The 13,144-nt window shown below is 44.4% G+C and overlaps 1 protein-coding gene across 1 annotated transcript in view; it reads left to right on the plus strand.

Moving 5' to 3' along the window:
• The window catches only part of UBE2G2 (ubiquitin conjugating enzyme E2 G2), a 262,047-nt gene that overhangs the window by 226,114 nt on the left and 22,789 nt on the right, over positions 1 to 13,144 (plus strand). The gene's annotated exons all lie outside the window — the stretch shown is intronic.

Here is a 13,144-nt window from a genome sequence, read left to right on the forward strand (position 1 = left end):
TCAAGAAGACTGTTTTAGACTGAATGCATTATTTCCTAAAACAAGTTTGAATTAGTGAAGGAGGTGAGGGGGAAGTCATCGGCCTTTCAGGAAAACCTGTGCCTCCCCTTCTCCTTTACTGCTAGTTTGAAAGGCAAAGGGAGCAGATGCAGAACTATGTCTCCACTAAAATATGCAAACCTCTATGATAGCTTCAAACCGGTCTGATCTGCAACTCTTAGCTACAAAGCACAAGAAATCTGGACAACAGTCACAGTGTCACATCTCCAGAATTTGAACTTTTAAATAAAGCTGAACCCCAAGTTGCCTCTGGATTTCTGCTTTGTCACCACAGAAGGATAGGTAATACCCAATTAGGAGAGGAACCGCTGCTAGGTTCGTTCTCTCTCTCTCTCTGTCTCTCTCTCTCTTTCTCACTCTCTTTCTCACTCTCTCACTCTTTCTCCCCCCCCTCTCTCTCTCTCTCTCTCACTCTCACTCTCTCCCCGGAAATCTTGCTCCTTTGATCTGAGGAGAGATGAATAGCTTACCTGCCTGCATGAAGATTGCAATGTTCTTTTCGGGAAGAGCTGACCTAATCCAATTCAGTCTTGCTCCAAGCCCATCTGATTCATTGTGGAGGACATCGCAACGATCAAGGTCCCCCCTTGAGCCATGAGATATCCATGTGTTTTCCCAGCGCAAAAACATTCTGACCTCAAATAGTAGACTTGGTGATCAAAGTCTCTACAATGTTAATATCCTTGAGACTCTGGAGCCTGTAATGGGTGCTGACCCACTACTACATGTGAATAAACAAGGAGATGGCATCTGGTTGGGCCCTTTTACTGGTTCCTAGAATCCAATGATTTTGAATGTGCTCCAACTGCTGTTCACCATTGTCTTTCAACACTGAATCCCTTGAAAAGCACTAGTGGCTTCTTTAGAGTGGGGTCCTTGTTTTTTTGGGGGGATGGGTTTTCAGTTGCAAAGAGTTTTTTATGGGCCATCATTTATTGTTCTTTGATATTGAATGTTTGCAGATGAAGCTTCAACCTTTAAGTCATCCCAATTAAGAACCGAATATACATTAATACAGAACTTGCACGGAATGTGAGTCTCTTACAATGGGAGATCTGGACACCTTGGTTGACTGTGGCAGGAAGGAAAAAGTAGTCTAAATGAGTGAAGGGACAGTGAAATGATGAGTAGAAGCTGTAGCCCGGCCCACAGAGTGCTAGATTTGGCATAGCACCAGTGAGGGTGCCCAGGCAGAGAATAGACTGTATCTGTTAATTCCAAATTAGTCAGAACCAGAGGCATCTACATTTTGATCCATAAAGATGTTAGTCATCCCCCACAGATATTGTTTACTAAGGGGTCTCGGCCAGGGAACCTGTAATGACGTTGAATGTCAGCCATTGTCAAACATAACATTTGAGAAACAAGCAAACTTATGGCCAACTCTCTAAATATCCTACCCTATACTAAAACCTCAGAAGTATTTGCTGCCCAGTTATAGCTCCATCTAGAGTTTAGAGTGACTACAACCCCTCTAAACAATAAAAATAAGAATGCTTAAACTCCAGTTCCAACTCCTATCCCTGCCTGATCAAATCAGCTCACAACATGAGGTAGGTCCTGGTGCTCCTATGGCCATGGACGCAGACCAAGCCAAATAAACCAAGCGTGATAGCACTACCTCCCTTCCCTCTCCCGATTAAAAAGAACAAAGGAAGCAGGAAGCCCAGTGACCCAAAGGAGAGTGGAGGGAGAAAAGCATGAGTTATAGAAATCCTATTCAACTACATTTGGAGTTCCAGAATCAGTTTTTGATGTGTGCCACTGAGTCATCAGTCAAAGGAAAGTGTCTGGTAGATGGTGCAGAATCATCACGTGTGTCTGCCCTAGCAAATTCACCCCTTCCTCTAGGAGGTGGACCCTTTCTGATACAGACTGTCTGCTCCATGTACAGCGGTATGCTCCCTTAATATGGCACCTTTGGGGCAGCTGGGGCCGGGATGAAGCTCTCCATATGACCTCTTCAAATGGCCTTCTAGGTTCTTACTCTCTTCTAACCAGTCTCGGGCGCTTTTGCATCAGTCAAATACATGTCTCTTATCCTTTGGATCACTTTTAGTTTAGCGAGGCAAAGCAGTATGTAGGCAAGGTGCATGGCTTTGGAGTTTCTTCTTTACTTCTGTGAAGGAATTCCACTGCATGCAAGTCTTAAATAATCAGGAAGAACCAACAATGTTATGAAGGTATATTATAGGCCTCCCTTAAGGCAAGCATCCCAATGGACACTGTATATGTCCATGTAATGAATCTGGCTGTTAGGGGCTTGGAATGGGCTCTTGGTGAGGGATTGGCCTGGGTGTGATGAGTCCATTCAAAACAGGAAGCAGGAGTGTTTGCTGGTATCCAGGAACAGAGCCAATCGGCAAGGAATTACTCCAGTCTAGACCTTAAAATGCCCTCTGGCATACCCATTGATCGCAAGATGTTATGTTGGGGTCTACCTTTTGTTCCTTCCTCCAGTTACTTGATGGATTCCACCAGGCGACCCACCAGTTCTCTGAAGGTTATTGATTATATTTTCTGCAATTGACTAATTTCTGCTTCAGTGATGTGATCTATCATGTTTCAGAGATCTTGGTGGGAGGGAGATATTTAGCCCCTACCCCCACCAGTTCTGCCCTCCAGGTCTTGGATGACTTGGAAAAATCAATTAAATTGAGAGAGCAACATATTTGGTCACATCCACCATTGCCTTAGGGCCTGTTGTTTCATGCTAGATTTGGATTTGATGTACTTACCAGTTGTGCCTTGCTGCTCACGCTTGTGGCCCTTGAGCTGTGCCATTTTGTTACACCGTGATTTTCTTGCGTCTTATTCTTTGCGGAAAACATTCTGCAGAATGGGTGGGGTAGGACCACCCGGCGACCCCGGTCTGTCAGCCAAAACACAGCAGGTGCTCTACGCCTCAGCTTGGTGTTAATAGAAAATTCAAACTCGATAGCAGGACTGTGGGGGTGCTGGCATGCCTCGCAGCAAGACCCCCACTGCAGTGACATCAGGCAAAAGTAGAAGACTGTCTCTCCAGAGAACTGAGGGGCCCTGTGGGAGAACCCCAGCTACAAGAACCCGATGACCATGCGTATCAGTTTCCCCCACCATCTTCCTCTGAAATGTTCTAAAGTGTAAAGCACCCATTAGATTCTAAGATGACCTTGTTGTAAAAAGAAAACATCTGAGTCATTTCCCATCTGCCCTAAACACATTTTTCAGCTGTTTCATCTTCCTGTTTTTCCGAATAGCCATTCCATTTTCTCTAGGGTCGAGCACAAAAGTGCTCTGACTCCTGCTGTAATCTCTCTGTGGGCTTTTAACCACACCCATTAGTTTTGTTGGGTCGTGGGCTTGCCTTTTAAAATTCTCTTGATTTCATCTGTAAAAGGCATGCTTATGTCATGCCTTTTCTGCTTTTTAGCCCTCCTCGAGAGCACCGTTAAACTACTGGAAACATACGAGGCTCCATGTTTTCCACATGGCTTCTGGACTACTTTTTAATTATTATTCAGTGCGATCTCGCTGGGCAGTAGTCGAGCACTTTGCATGGTATCAGCTCTGTTGCATATATAATTGCATAACTGCTGATATGTTTGGCTGCGAGCAAACGTCTGTTTCATTTTGTGTGCTACTTCACGTTCATGCTCATGGCATGGCACTTTAAATCGGCTTGCTTATGTAAAACTGTATTATTTTTCATTTTCAATTTATGTGGCAAGAAAAGTCCGGTTAGGACTTTAAAACACTAATAGCTCTAAGTCGAACAAATGCGAGACCCATTGTATTGCAAATGCTTGCATTATGGTGCATCCCATCACTCGTGTTCTGAGCTTTAGACAAAATATCAGTTACTGCATACACCCATTTCGTTAGGTCTCTCAGCCGTTCCCTTACCAAAGGTGCTGAAGGAGCCCTTCATGTAATGGTGAAGCGACTCTTGACGAGCACCAGGGCGAGGTCACAAAATTTACAAACGTTTTGTCTTCTTCGTGCATATCATCAGCCCTAATATGTATTGAGAGACCTCTCTCGGGATCAATGTGCCAGTCATATCTGATGTATTTTCCAGAACCTCCTTCCAAAACCCAGTTATCACCGGGCATTGCCTTACCATATGGTAGAAATGGTCCTTGTCCTTTGTGCATCTAGGACAGGTAATTGAGGCTCCAGTGTACATTTTTCCATATCAGTTTGGAAATCAGGCAGCTGGAGTGCAGATAATTAAAAGGGTTATATTTTAGTGTAGTGTTTCTTTAAATCTTCTTCACACTGTTTAAACACCTCACCCAGTTTCGTTTGGAGAGCATTTGGGGCCTGATTCTAACTTTGGAGGACGGTGTTAAACCGTCCCAAAAGTGGCGGATATACCACCTACCGTATTACGAGTTCCATAGGATATAATGGACTCGTAATACGGTAGGTGGTATATCCGCCACTTTTGGGACGGTTTAACACCGTCCTCCAAAGTTAGAATCAGGCCCTTGGTTTATACTATTCTCCCACCATTCTTTAAGCAATTTTAATCTGATCCCCTTGAGGTGCTGTAGAGCACCATACATGTAAGTAACTGTCCTCCTACTATGCCTCTGTGTGAAGCGGACTTGAAGCTAGAGAGAAACCTCTAGTGATGCATGTGTCTTGTCCCTAATAAGCATTAATTGGCTTATCAAGGTTTTATATAATAGGAAATGGCCGGGATTCAGGTAATACACCTCCAACAAGTTGTCAAAAGGGTCCATGTGTCCTGTTATTCCTGTTATCAAAAAAGTCATTTGTATTGTAAGATGTACGTCTGTCCTGGCGTCACATGATGCAAGGCCTTTAACCTGGCACAGTTAGACAATGACCACAAGGGTAATTCAATGGCATATGAAGTCTTTTTGGCTTTCTTCTGTACGTATTTTTTCTGTCAAAATCTGGTCAACCTCAAAGGTATGTTTCACTTGCTATTGCTCACACTTGTTCCCACAACCCGTTGCGGCAAGCTGTGTCCCTCCAGGCCTGTAGATAGCTCCTCTAGCTCTGGGCTATGCCCACCACACCAGCCATTGTAGTTGCACAGCAGCATAATATAGCTCCTAGTTGGAGACACCTTCCGATAAGGGAGCATACAATGTTATTATTGCTGCCCTGCTTCTGCCTGTGCCCCATACCAAATAATAAGTAATGTTTGTATTTCCTTAAGGACTATCTTCTTGAGCTCCACCAGGAATTCCAGAAAGAAATTTAAAAAATTGAGGCTTGTGGGAGTGTACACCAGAATAGTAGTGATTGTCTCATTGTTGTCATTGCACTCCTCAGATTCCCCCAAAAAAGATTTTTCACATTCACACCCAGGTATCTGATCATGTTGAGTTTACACTGCAAGCCAGTGGCAGTTTGCAGACTACTGCTCTTTTCTGGTAATTTGATTAGAGGGAATAAACAGGGTTTGTCCCAATTTATCTTCAGACCAGAGGTCCGTTAAAAGTCTTAAATTGTCTCTGTTTTGCAGAAACACTAGTAAATCATCAATTAATAATCATCTGTTGGCATCACTGCTTCCAGTTCAGAGTGTAGTATCGCATTAATAACTAGTATGTGAATCCCTCCTAGGTAGCTACAAATAGTTTTGAGTTACTCCTATGGGTGCGGTCTATAGGGCTTCATAGTAATCTGTAAATGTCTGATTGAACTTGCTCTGAGTGTACATCTTTTGGGGGTATAAATAGCCCCTATTCGTGCTCTTGGGGGGTGTGGGGAGGGGGTTGCTTTTAAAAACCAGGTGAGCATCCTCCCTGCCTTGTCTCCTGGATGTTGGCTAGTAACATATGCCCTTTATTCCAGTTTACTCAGTTTATCTAATGCTGCCCTGTATTCTAATTTTGACTTAACTAGCTGTTCTGCAGCACCAGTGTTCATAGTAGTTTCATTTCCAGCTCCTGTATCCAATCCTCTAAAAGGCGCCCTCTGGCTTAAATGTCTGGTTCTGGTGGCTATAATTTATTGCCCCCCGTATAGGTGTTGATCTGTCCATATTTATGATCAGAGCATAATTAATACCTTTGCCTCATATCCAGGGTGCCTGCATTTTTTTCAATGAGGGACATTGTAAGTGTAGCTAATGATGCAGCTTGGTTTGCGTTAGGAGCATATACCGCAATTAATGATAGCAGTTCCCCATCCAAAGCCCCATCAAGTACCATATGTCTACCATCTGGGTCTATCTTGGAGTGCTCTAAAGTGCATGCAATTCCAGGGGTGATCTATATCATTACCTCCCGAGCAGATCCCGTATATGAAATCCTCACCCCATCCTCTCAATCATTTATGGAATTTCTATAGTTCCGTTATGGTGAGTTGTGCATTTTGAAGGGTTGCAAAGTGTCTGCACTTGAAACAGAGCTGCATTCAATACCTTTTTGTGCGGGTTGTCATACCCCCCTACATTCCTGGTCAGGATACTGTATTTGTTCAAGATTTTAACATTGACTTTTCCAATGTAAAGAGCATCTAAATTCACCCCTCCAGAGGATGCATTCTGTATGTGTTTTTTGGTGTCCTCAATAGTGCTTGTGATTGTGTGCCATAGATCAACCGTCTTAACTTAAACAAAGACAGCTTCCCAACTACCTCTCCCAAGCCCAGGTGAAAAAAGAAAAAAAAAAACTCAGCCAACAACACTGCACCATGCATTCTTTCAACCATCCCTTCCCATTTGGATAATGAATTACTGTGGTGTGTAGCAACACCATAAGTCTAGGGAACCATGTCATAGCCAACACATCCACAACCTGTGTCCCCCACACCCACCCGGAGTACAACACAACTAGCTAAAGCAGCTCAGCGTTTGAGTATATCAGTTTTGAAGTCACTGTGGTTACTTCTGGGCCTGATGCAGTTTAATCTATGCTTCACTGATGCTGATATCATCTGGGTCCTCAGCTGCTTAAAATTCGAATCTCAGAGAACCCAGTCCAGGACCGCTGTGTTCCACTTCTGCCACCATTAATGCTCTTTTAATGGCTTCTTGTTCTCCGGAGGGTCTACCTCGCAGTTTACAGTTAAAATGTTGCTTGTTCTGGTGTGTCAACCATCCTTCGGGGGCTTGGCTCTGTCATCTGATGGTACAACTTCACTTTTTAAGTTCAGCCATGACCAGGCCTCATCCAGTGTTGGAAAGAGCAATGCTTTATCTGCCATGATTTTGAGCTCGGTTGGCTACCAGAGGCGCAGCCACAAATCTCAAAGGCAGGGGCGGGGCGGGGGGTGTAAATAAAAAAAGATATAATAATATATTTTTTTAAAAGCTTACCTTTTTCCCGTTGTCTCCACCACCTCCTGCCCAGCAATCCTGGTGCTGCTTATGTCCTAAACATAGCATGTAAGCAGCGTTAGGATTGGTCTGAGCGGCTCGGACTGCCACTTTGACACAAGCCTGGGGTCTGTGCTGTTTCTCCAGCCTGGCTGTGCATACATCCAGGCTGGAGAAATCTAAGTGCGCATGCGTGTTTGGCCGGCCTGAGACGGCTGGCCAAGCACACACGCGCACTTAGTGCACTCTCCCCTTCTCCCACCTACCACGGCCCAGCCCCGCCCCACCCTGTACACGCTGCTGGCTCAGCCAGCAGATGAAAGATAAAACGATAATTAAGTATTATTTTATCTATCATCTCCTGGTTTAGCCAGGGGGGTGAACATCCTTCGCCATTGTGAAGGGCCGGCCCCTGCTGGATACATTAGAGCATAAAATATGTTCCATTGTTGAAGTCATGTTTTCACTTTGAGGAACTATTCCCTCTTTCTCTGGACCTCCGATGTGTAGTCAAGGAATATATTGACTTCACTGTTCTCAATTAGCAAAAGTCCCTTTGTTCAAGACTCGATGTATGTGATCTCTGTCGGGGTAATTGATCAGTTTCCACACTACTGACCCTGGGAGGGTGGAGGGGGGGGTAAGGAACCTGGAGGGGGCTTCCTGTTTCGGACCCTAGAGCTCGTTCTAGGGAGAAGAAATTTGTTTGTCCGCCTCCCAACACTGTAGACACCAGCCATTCTTCCAAGAACAGTTCCATACCTGTGCCCTTAATTTGTTCCCACAAACGTATTGTTCTCACATTATTTCTACACGAACAACCTTCTGCGTCTACCTTCATTTCATCTTGGAGTGCCTTAATTTGGATTGCCTTAATCTGAGAGTGGTTCTGGGTAACAAGGAAACCTCAGAGTGGGCAGGAGGCCTTTGGTAATCATAGTATATGGAGACAGTGGTCCTTAGACATACAGTATCAAAAATCTCATAAACCAAATGGTTATGTAACAAAAAGAAAATTAAAAACATCAACATTGGCACGGTGGGTGAAGGTAACAAAACACGTTTGGTGCTTTCTTACATGTAATACACATGTGAAATAGTGGTCAAAGCGCATATCTAAAACAAGAACAGCTTGTCTTGTTAAAGATTGATAAACAGTACAAATATGGCCCATGATATTGGTTGACGTTTCAATGCTTAACAGGATCATCTCCAGGACTGGTATGATTACGGAGCCCAAGATTAAGCTAAAACCACAAAACAATAGAAACTCATAGTCAGTAGACACATTTAGGAAGAAAAGGTACAAAGAACATTTGATGAATTACTCACATAAGATAATGGCGTGGACACTGAAACAGAAAAAACACAAGGCATATTTGTGAGAAAACCTTAGAAATGGGAAACCAGAATAAAACATAATGTGGTCATGGCTCACCTCAGCAATAATATACTCCAGGTTCATAGGTAGGAATAATCCGTCCTGGAGGAGCCTGAGGAAAACAGAAAGAATAAGAGCCTTGGCTGCCCAAAAAACATGCAAGAACATAAGTGCAGGCTTAATAAGAAAAATTAGAAAAGGAACTGACTATGAATATGATGTGCTCCAAATGAAAATGAAGTGCAATCTGGGAGCAGCAGGTGCTCAAAGTGGTAGGAAGCGCCTATAATTAGTAGAGTTCCCTGAGGAAGGTGAGGGCAAGTTGGGTACGCTGTAGGGAACCATCCGATCGGCTGTCTACAAAGGAGCCCAGACGATCAGTGACACCCTGGGCTGTGTAGCAGATTGACAGCGTGTATGCATGCCTCGGTGGATAGATGCCAGAAAAGGAAGAAGTTATAGAAATAGAAAGAAACCTGAGAAAATGACCAGAGGATTGAGCCCAGAAGGAGAGGCAGCCATGTTAGAGTAGACAACTGAGTATATAAAATCAGAAAACAGAGAGAATATTGATAGGGAAATGAAAAAGACACTTCTGTTTCCAAAATCTATTTAAACAAAGAGTATATGAGTATATGAAACCTTATCAAAGCATATCCAAAAGACATACATTTCAACACATAAAACAATGCTGTTCCTAAAGAAATATTAAAAGATCACAAAAGTACAGTCCTATCATAGTTTCTTTTGCTTTTGTCTGTGTGTGATTTTAGCTTAATCTTGGGCTCCATAATCCTACGAGTCCTGATAATGATCCCGGTATCTTCTTAAGAGGTCGTAACTTTGACTGTAATCTCAGACCCATTTTGTACAGTTTATTAATGTTTAACAGGCCATGCGGTTCCTGTTTTAGATACGCACTTTGACCGCTGTTGTCACGTGTATCCACATATAAGAGCAAATTGAGCATGTTTTATCTTCTCACATGTTGATGTTTTTAAATTGTCCTTTTTTTTTTTTTCTTTTACAAATAAAGAACCGTTTGGTTTATAAGACGGCTGATATTGTATGTGTAGGGACCACTTTCTCGATATACTATAAATCTGCGAGTGTGCATTTCTCAATCATGGCTATGTCAATGCTAATCTGGATTCATTGTCACCCACTTTTCTTTCAGTTTCCTTTGGTCTGTTTTAAGGAGACCAATGTCTAGCATTAGTGCACCGAAATTTTAGATTCCATAGTGGATTTAATGGCCTTCTGTATCTCAACAAATGTACCTGCATGTTCATGTAATGTTTTCTCCATTGAGTTGGTGAAGATAGGTGCCTCAGAATCGTTCACTCCCTTGGCCCCTACTTTCCATGCAGTGGCCTCTAATTTGCAACTTTTTGGTTTCACCATTATCACTGAGTGGAACTCGAAGAGGTATACCCTCCTTCCCGACAGTCTGTGTGGCACTACCCCACTTCCACCATATGGCAAAAAGAAATGACTAGTCAAGGAGTATGGTCAGTGTTATCTCCCCACAGCATGTTTTTTGCATCCACCAAGTCCCATTGGCTTGTCTGATTACGAATCACCTTTTGAGACCTGTTCCTATTGTAACGAATTATAGTGGTGCAGCCTTCCACCTCTGTAGCTCTCTGTCTCCACTTGCCTGTGATGGTTCAAGTAGCTGTTAATATTGTATCTCCTGTCCCTAAAAGTAGTAATGGAGTTCAACGGCCAAGCCCCAGGCAGCATGTTATCAGTAGCTGGCTCACTGTTGTTTGTGTTTCACCAGACGATCCTCAACGAGTTTCATGATGGCCTCCCTCTTTCACACGATTGATGTCACATGTCCCTGACTTTGCAATCCTCTAGGGCGATAGGTATGAGTCGCGGGGACCCAAAGCCTTCCCCAACTTTAGTACTTACAAGGGCAAGGTCACTCTGGGCTGGCGCTCTATGAGGCCAGAAATCTGGTCGATGGTCTCAGTCCACTACATGTCAGCTAAGGGGAGATGATCCTTCAGGCCCAATCAACACTATAATGTGGGCAGGCCAGGTCCCAGTATCGGAGCAGCTAACAATATCTCTTCTCTCTTTCAGTTAGTATGATGCAGCCATGCCTAATTGGGCGCTTGGGTGAGGGATCACCTCCTACTCTGGGTCGCAGCATCCTCGAAACAGACAGACTGCAGTTCCAAGCTGCCAGTTATGGGTGCGTCGCTCTGCTCCACTTCACACAAGGAATCATTTTTGAGCCCCTGTGGCAACAAGGAGAAGTATCTAGTCCGAAGCAAATCTGGGAGGGTTAGAATAATTTTCAGGATAGCTGTTTAAGGGGCTATTTGGCAGAGGTCACATGAATGCAACTCATCAGGTCACCATTTGGCCACGCCGTCCTAGCACAATATAGACATCTAACCCTCCCTCAGGTGTTTATGAATAAACAGGAGGAAGCCAAGCATCCATGCCTTTATGTGAAAGAGATTCTGCTTTTGGTGTGTGCAGAAGAATATCAACTCTACTAAGTGTCAGGAAAAAGCATTACTTCCTTTTCTTCTTTGTTTGGTCAGGTCAGTATTGCAGTCCTCTTTCTTTGATTTACATCTTATAGCCTTTACTCCTTACGTGAAATGCCCTTAAGAACCTGCTTTTAAAAAGTCTCGTAATTCGGGATGGCCTGACTATTACGGGGTCCGTTTGAGGGGCGTGGAGGGGGTACAACACATCATCTGTCTCTATGCAGAGGACGTCATACTAGCCGTTGACAATCTGCGATCCTCACTTCCGGAATTCTTGAGGGAGGCAGCGCTGCTGCAGGATACCAGATAAATATCCATAAATCTCAGGCTCTGAACCTACCAGCCTCCCCACAAACTGTAGCTCTGCTTGCCGCAAGCTTACTGATTCAATGGAGCACGACCGCAATCCCTTATCTTGGCGACCAGCTAGCCACAACAGTGGTTCATGGCCAAATTAAATTACTGCTCTCTCCACACCCAGATTACGCAGGACCTTGCTAGATAATGCCTATATCCACTCTCCTGGCTCGGCCGAAAGCGGCATCCCATGGATTCTCTATGTATTCCAGGTACTGCCTAAATCCACCGCCAGGTGCTCTCAAATCTCTCCCAACAGGCATTGAATCACTTTGTGTGGTTAGATAAGCACCCCTGCATGCAGCACATTCAGAGCAACCCCACTCCCCGGAGGGGGGTCTTGGAATCCCAAACCTCAAGATATATTTTCAAGCTACCCAGATTCGGCATTTAGTGGAATTGTCATGGGCAGAATCTGAAAAGCTGTGGCTTTTCATGAACAGGGCAAAAGCGGGCACACATCTGTGGAAAGTGCCCTTTTTGCACAAAACACAGAGGCCCTGGGGCCCGTACTCCTCCCCGGTTACCAAACCATTATTGGGGGCATGGAACACAAAAGCAATGACCTCAGGCCTCTCTACCTTCCCCTCACCCCTTTCGCCCTTTCTTGTTAACCCAGACACTACTTCTGGGCTAGACCACAGGGCTTCCCACAGGTGGCAAGATATTGGGTACACATCTTTTGGCCATCTCTTTAGAGACGAAGGATTCCTCATCTTCGAGCAGCTCCAAGATGACTTCAGGCTACCGGAGGATGAGTGTCGACACTTCTTCCAGGTCAGGCACTGGGTGACGCATCCTACCATGAAACCAGGGGCTCATAGGCCATTTACTGCATTTGAACAAACGCTACTTAGGAAGCTAACAGTCAAGGGGATGATTTTAGATATCTATCACTTCTGCTCCGGACTCTCCCACCTTCGAAACCCCCCTATGCAGGGAAGATTGGGAAAAAGAATTAGGCAGGGAGTTAAGCTCCAAAGATTGCAATAATATAGACTACAGAGCGCAACACACAGCCCACAATGTAGCAAGCATGGAACGACTTAAAATTATCACTTACTGGTATAACACTCCGCAGCGCCTACAAAAATGCTACCCTGCACGATCGGTTGAATGCTGGGGACAGTGCGGCCAAGTCAGCACACTGCTACACATTTTGTAGGATAGTCCTAAGATCGCCCACTTCTGGAACCAAGTATTGCAAGACATAGACACTCATTTAGAGACACTATTGGCCCAGTTCCTGGCTTATAGCATTTTGGTTCTCCGCAACTAGCTGACATACCCGCTTAAATCTTGCTGTGGTAGATGCATAGGCTTAGCCTTGGGAGCGGCCCATCAGACAATCCTGGCCCACTGGTGCACGTCAATAGTACCCACTCACCTTGCCTAGCTCCATAGAATCTGTCATATCCTGGGGATGGAGAGACTCTCTTTGGTCCTGGCACTACAGAGTGATTCTTATGACGAACTGCGTCATTTATTTCACTTTTATCCCATGAGTTCCAAGAACTCACATGCCCTAAATATTTAAGGCTGCTGCGT

Source organism: Pleurodeles waltl, chromosome 3_1 (assembly GCF_031143425.1).
Source record: "Pleurodeles waltl isolate 20211129_DDA chromosome 3_1, aPleWal1.hap1.20221129, whole genome shotgun sequence".
Taxonomy (NCBI): Eukaryota; Metazoa; Chordata; class Amphibia; order Caudata; family Salamandridae; genus Pleurodeles; species Pleurodeles waltl.